Source organism: Tamandua tetradactyla, chromosome 6, assembly GCF_023851605.1.
Source record: "Tamandua tetradactyla isolate mTamTet1 chromosome 6, mTamTet1.pri, whole genome shotgun sequence".
Lineage (NCBI taxonomy): Eukaryota > Metazoa > Chordata > Mammalia > Pilosa > Myrmecophagidae > Tamandua > Tamandua tetradactyla.
In genome coordinates, this window is record NC_135332.1 from 18,348,388 (window position 1) to 18,355,617 (window position 7,230).

General features: G+C 45.9%; 1 long non-coding RNA gene across 2 annotated transcripts; it reads left to right on the plus strand.

Annotated features, from left to right (window-relative positions):
• Positions 1-274: 274 nt before the first annotated feature.
• LOC143687209 (uncharacterized) lies at positions 275-7,019 on the plus strand. 2 transcript variants are annotated; one of them, XR_013177461.1, is made up of 5 exons: positions 275-418; positions 575-705; positions 1,588-1,966; positions 2,008-2,113; positions 2,483-7,019. It is a non-coding gene; the product is annotated as an uncharacterized LOC143687209 (long non-coding RNA). The 2 variants fall into 2 exon arrangements; XR_013177460.1 differs by having other exon boundaries at positions 2,486-7,019.
• The last annotated feature ends 211 nt before the right edge of the window (positions 7,020-7,230 follow it).

Genomic DNA, 7,230 nt, shown 5'->3' on the forward strand with positions numbered 1-7,230 from the left:
CTCTGCCTGTGTCCCACAGCCGCACGCGCCGTCCCGGCGGCCAGGCCAGGGGCTCGCATCCTCCGCCGCCTCCCCCTCCCCCCCGCCCCGCCCCGCCCTCCTCCTAGCCCCGCCCCGCCCCTTCCTCCTCCTCGCCCCGCCACACCCACCCACTCGCCACGCCACGCCTCTCCCTCTCCCGCCCCGCCCCGCCCTCCTCCTCGCCACGCCCCCTCACCACGCCACGCCCTCCTCCTCGCCACGCCACGCCCCCGCTACACCACGCCCTCATCCGGCTGTCTTTCCTGGTGCGGGGTGGAGGATGGGGGTGCGGTGAAGAGGGACCAGTTGGCAGAGCGGCTGTTGTTGGGGGCGCCGAGGGCCCCACCCACTGCGGGGGACAGTCGCCGGGAAGCAGTGCCTCCTGGTACTCCAGCAGGTGCAGGGCGAGGGGCTCAGGGATGAGCGGAGATGCGGGGGGCAGCGGCTGCTCCCCTCCCCGCCGCAGAGGCAGCTCCGGGGGCGCCCACGGGGGCGCGCCCAGGACACAACAGGCCTCCCGGCCTCTCCCCTGCTTGGTGCCCACGGGCTCTAGGTACCCAGGCCGCCCCCCGACGTCCACGCCGAGAGGATGCCCCGACGCAGTCTGCTGGGAAGTGGGTCCACCTTTCCTCTGGGCAAGAAAGCAACAGACCCCCCTCCCCTCCCCGCGCAGGGCACCTCCAGGTACGTACCTAGCGACGGGGTTGCAGGATCCTGTGGCAGCCCCACCCCAGCCTCCCGGGGAACCGCCACGCTGCCCTCCTTGGGGCTGCACCTCCCATTTCCCCACCGACAGTGAATAGGTCCATCTCTCTCGCCACATTTTCTCTAGCCCTTGTTTCTCTCTTTTCATTTTTAAAGTTTTTTTCACACGTCATACAATCCGACCTAAGTGTATAGACATGCCTTCGCCACCATAATCTATATGAAGGCATTTCCTTTTCTTCCACAAAGAATCTATAACCCTTCCCCATGCCCCCTGCCAGCTGACATTTAGTTCTGGCATAAGGCCTACATAACGCCTTCTTACATTCATTAGAAGCTTATTACAATGTTTCTATTGACAATAGACATCAGCTTGCATTGATGGTAGTTTTTCCTGTATGCCATACACTTCCAATCCCTTGCAATGCTTACATTCATTTGTCCTCCCTCATGCAAAAACGTTTTTATATTTGTCCATTTAATCTCCATCATTGTTCACTCTAGGCATTCCTAAGTTACACCATCTCAGTCTTTCTCCTCTGTCTTTCCTTCTGGTCTCACACGGGCCCCCAGCCGTCCTCCCTCAGCCATACTCACAGTCAGCTTCTCATTGTGGTTTATTTTGCATTTCCCTGATGGGAATCAGGGAACATCATTTCTTTTGCTTGTTTTCATCTGAATCCCCTCTTCACTGAATGTCTCGATATATTTTGCTCATTTGCTCGTTGGACTGTTTGATAGTCCCCTTTTACTGTTGAAATTTGTGTGTTCCTTATATATTCTAGATGCTAGACTTTTGACTGGTAAGTGGTTTGTAATTATTTTTTCACTCTGTAACGAGTATTTTCTTCCTCTTCACAGAGTCATTCCTGAAACAAATTATTTTAATATCATTGAAGTCCTATTCATCTATTTTTGGCCCAGAGACAGGGGCCACGGACAAGGCCAGAGAGAGCCAGAGGTGCTGCAGTGAAGGTGGCTGGTTACCCCAGCAGACCAGGCGAGGCCCCCCAGGTCACAGGTGTCCGGGCAGTGCAGTCCAGAGGGCGCCCCTCGAGGCCAGGACCTGGCGCCTGCTGCACTCGGGCACTGCCTGTGTGTGCGCGTCTGTGCCCCACCCCCATCTGCAGGGACCTCAGGGATGGCAGGGGCCGCCTCCTTGACCCCCAGTAAGTGGGTCCCCAGACGTGGAAAGCTGCGGACACGGGGGTCGCAGGGCCTCTGAGGCTCGCAGCTGTAGGCGCGATGTCTGGAAGGCTCCAGCCTTTCTAACTACGGGAGGACCGCCGGCGGGAGCAGGGCCTGGGACGCATTCCTCCGTCTTTCACTGGAACGACATAATCCCCACCAGGAGCTGAAAACCAGAGCGACAGGCACCATCGCAGAGGTAAACACCCACTTACATAAGGGGGGAGGTTTAAAGAAAAACGCAGCGCAAGCCAGCTGATTATTTATCCAACCAACTGGAAAAACACAAGAGGAAGCAACCTGTTCTGAGAGGTGAATGTGTTCATAATTGCTTTTTAGACATGCGTTTAAATGTAAATACCTTTTTAAAAGAGAATGTTTTAAGAAAAAAAAATCTCTCTGGAGGGGGTGTTGGGCAGTGTGCTTGGCCCATGAAAACTTAGAAAGAAAAGGTCTTGATGCATTCCGAGGTGTACATTTGTGAGGCGTGTCCCCTTCCCTCTGAGCAGATGTTTCCAGGGACCTGGAATGTATCTTTAGAAATAATTTTGGATTCATTTTTCCCCAGCAGATTCCTTCTGCAAACGCCAAAGCCCACATTGACCAGGGAAGGAAAGGTTTCCTGAGAACTGAGGTCCCAGGCCTGGGCAGAGAGTTCTGGAAGGTTGCCTGGCTCCAGCTTCTTTCTCTGTTTACCTGTAGGAAGTAACAACAACTGGCTATGGTGATTTTAAAATAATAGTAAATAAAATAAACACTGCAAAGGCAGAGGGAAACCTTCCAGAAAGTTCCAGACATGAAGGGCTGTCCTGATGAAGAGATGCGAGAAGGTGGTTTCCAGGGTTAAGCTTAGTCCACGAGGTGACCGGACCTGGGGGAGAGGTCAGGCGAGCAGGCCGGGGCACCCACTTCTCAGGGCATGGGCAGGAGATCCCATTTGTGCCTGACGTGCCAGAGCAGATCAGCGTTCTGCAAACATCTTCCTCTGGCCAGTCCCCTAGTGATGCCCGGCAGAGTGGGGACAGGAATGGACATTTGCACGGTGGTGTTTATGGGGGCAGTGTTCTCAGTGGACGGAGGTAGCCTAAGGGTACAATGGCTGAGGAATGGGAGGGGTAACTGTGGTGTGTACATACAGTGGACTACTGAGCGGCTGCAAGAAGGAATGAAGTTGTGAGGCATGCAACTAGGTGAATGAACCTTAAGGACAGTATGTTGAATGCAATGTCAGAAACAAAAAGACAAGTATTATCATTTCTCATATGAACTAATGGTAATATACAAACTTGGAGAATTGAAGTCGAGACCATGGGTTATCAGGCTGGGGCCTATTGTGAAGGGTCCTAGGTTGTACGCTCTTACAGCAGTCACATATACTCAGGAGTTTTGTTTTTTTTTTCCCCGTGGTTTTCTATTTCTTTTCTTTTTTTTTTTTTTAACTTTTTTTATTAATTAAAAAAATTTAACAAACAAAACATTTAAATATTCCATTCTACACATACAATCAGTAATTCTTAATATCATCACATAGTTGCATATTCATCATTTCTTAGTACATTTGCATCGATTTAGAAAAAGAAATAAAAAGACAACAGAAAAAGAAATAAAATGATAATAGAGAAAAAAAAAACTATACGTACCATACCCCTTACCCCTCGTTTTCATTTACCACTATTGCAAACTGAATTTATTTTAACATTTGTTCCCCCTATTATTTATTTTTATTCCATATGTTCTACTCTCCTGTTGATATAGTAGCTAAAAGGAGTATCGGACATAAGGTTTTCACATTCACAGAGTCTCATTGTGAAAGCTATATCATTGTTCAATCATCGTCAAGAAACATGGCTACTGGAACAGAGCTCTACATTTTCAGGCAATTCCCTCCAGCCTCTCCACTACATCTTGAACAACAAAGTGATATCTACTTAATGCGTAAGAATAACCTCCAAGGTAACCTCTCGACTCTGTTTGGAATCTCTCAGCCATTGACACTTTGCCTCATTTTACTCTTCCCCCTTTTGGTCGAGAAGGTTCTCTCAATCCCTTGATGTTAATTCTCAGCTCATTCTAGGGTTTTTCTCAGTCCTTTGATGCTGAGTCTCAGCTCATTCCAGGATCTTTGTCCCACTTTGCCAGGAAGGTCCACACCCCTGGGAGTCATGTCCCACGCAGAGAGGGGGAGGGTGGTGAGACTGCTCATCATATTGGCTGGAGAGAGAGGCCACATCTGAGCAACAAAAGAGTCTCTCTTGGGGGTGACTCTTAGGCCTAAATTTTAAGTAGACTTGACCTATCCTTTGTGGGGTTAAGTTCATGTGAACAAACCCCAAGACTGGGGGCTCAGCCTATAGCTTTGGTTGTCCACACTGCTTGTGAAAATATCAAGAATTCAACTTGGGGAAGTTGAATTTCTCCCCACTCTCACCATTCCCCAAAGGGGTACTCAGGAGTTTTTAGCTGTTACATCTAAATTCTGAGATACTGAACTATTTGAGAATAGCCTGGTCATTCCCTGAAATTTCAGGTATTTATGTGACACTTGAAACTCAGAGTTAGAGCTCTGAAGCTATGAAAGTCAGCAGCACCCCATACAGGAACTGTTAAAAAAAGTTGAAAAAGAGATCAGATGTCAATTAGAGATATGAATGAATTTGATCTGAATAGGATTAGGGTAAATCAGAACACAGAGTAAAGGATGATATGGTCTCTATTTTAAAACTTCAACTTCTGTGTGAGATCAAAGGAAGGGATGTTTATTTGTGCAAAATTTATATTTTGGGTAACACATTTTCTAATTTAACTTGTATGATCTGTTTATTTGAACACCATAATTACACGGAATCTTGAATAGGGCATGAGATCCTGTTGGTTTGTACAGGTTAGTGTGATGCCCCGATATATCCCAGAATAATTTGGGCAGAGAATAAAAAAGTATTTGTAAAGACCCCTTGGGGGAGTGGGAAGAAAGGAGGAAATATTCAACTTCCCCATTTGGTGAATTCCTGATGTTCTCACAGGCAGTGGGGACAACCAATTCAATAGGCTGAGCCTTTGATCTTGGGGTTTGCCCCTATGAAGTTTATTCCTGCAAAAGAGAAGCTAAGCCTAGTGTGATAATTATGCTTATGAGTCACCCCCAGGTAATCTCTTTCGTTGCTCAGATGTGGCCTCTCCCTCTAAACCAACTCAGCCAGTGAACTCACTGCCCTCCCCACCACGTGGGACATGACTCCCAGGCATGTAAATCTCCCTGGCAGCATGGGACAGAACTCCAGGAATGAGCCAGGACCCAGCATCATGGGATTGAGAAAGCCTTCTTGACCAAAAGGCAGAAGAGAGAAATGGGACTAAATAAAGTCTCAGTGGCTGAGAGATTTCAAGTAGAGTGTAGAGGTTATCCTGGAGGTTATTCCTATGCATTATATAGAAATCCTTTTTCAGTTTATGGTGTTTTGGAGTGGCTGGAGGGAAGTGCCTGAAACTGTTGAGCTGTGTTCCAGTGGCCTTGATTCTTAAAGATGATTGTATAACTATAGAGCTTTTACAATGTGACCATGTGATTGTGAAAACCTTGTGACTAATGCTCCCTTTTAACCAGGATGTGGATAGATGAGTAAAAAAAAAAAAAATAAGATTAAAAACTAAATAAATAATAGGGGGAGAAAAAAAGGTAAAAAACTGGGTAGATACAACCCTGCAGGTGAAACCACTGCCCTTCCCTTATGTGGGACGTGACATCAGGGGTGAAAGTCTCCCTGGCAGCATGGGAGGTGGGTCCCAGGGATGAGTCTGGCCCTGGCACTGTGGGATCAACAATGCTATTCTGACCAAAAGAGGGAAAAGAAGTGTAACTAATAAATTATCAGTGGCTGAGAGAGTTCAAATAGAGTTGGGCGGCTACTCTGTGGTCACTCGTACACAAACTCCGGTTAGACATTGCTACCTGTCTTAACCTGCCAACCCCCCATTCTTGCCAATCCTAAACACATCTAGGGCAATGTATAAGATTCTACAAAGGCTTCATGCACTAGGGTAACTTTCTAGAAACCTACAACCTCCAGATGGGTCCCTGAACCAGATAAGTCCTGAAATGCAGAGGGCTCAGCCTCTCCAGAATATCAGCTAGTTCCATCCCCCACCCCACATTATCAACAGGTTTTTCCAACATGGAAAAGTTAGAATGGGCATAGCCCAAATACCTCTAAAGTGTGGGAGAAAGATCAGTGGTGATGGTGGAGTTACACAGAGAAGGTAGGGTTTAGCAAACGAATATGATTGCTGAATCATTAAATTGATATTTCTTTTAGTCTCTAGTATCTTAGAGCAATTAGAAGTAAAAACCTAAAATTGTGGAATTATAACCCATACCAAACTCTGAAATCTGTTCTACAACTAATTGTTGTGATGTGCTTTGAAATTTATTGCCTTTTTGTTTGTATGTTATTTTTCACGAGAAAGAAAAAAAAGTTGATTGTGATGATAAATGCCCAGCTGTATGATGACACTGTGAACCAATGAATGCACACTTTGGATGATTACGTGGTATGTGACTATATAATATACAGCAATAAAAATAAATGATTTTTTTTTAAATTAAAGGAAAAGGTGGAGTTATAAAAGAGAAGATAGGATTTAACAAATGAGTATAACTCCTGAATCATTATATTGATATTTCTGTTAGTCTCCAGTGTTTTGGAGCAGCCAGAAGGAAAAACCTAAAATTGTGGAACTGTAACCCGTATCAAAGTCTGAAATCTGTTCTACAGTTAATTGCTGTGATGTGCTTTGAAATTTATTGCTTTTTTGTATATATGTTATCTTTCACAATAAAAAAATTTTTTTTAATTGGATACATAGAAACACTAGTGGTCAAAGAAAGGGAGGGTAAGGGGTGTGGGGTGATGAGTTTTTTCTTTTTATTTCTTTTTCTGGAGTGATGCAAAACGATCATGGTGATGATGACACAACTATGTGATGATATTGTGACCCACGGATTGTATAATATGGTTATATTGTATGCGTATGAAGATTCCTCAAGAAATATATCTTTTTTAAAAACACAATGAGAAACACTAAACCCAATCATAATGGCTAACATGAACCATTGTAGCAACACCAGATGCTGGTGAGGAGGCAGATATTTGGCTCACTCCCACACTGCTGCTGAGAAGAGAAAATGTTACAGCAACTCTGGAGAACCGTATGGCCATCTATATTGAAAAAAAAAAAGTGGAGTATGGGAAGATGGCAAAGGAGGACAGACAGAACTCAGCCCTCCCCCGCAGAACGACTAAGAACAACTAAGAACATTGC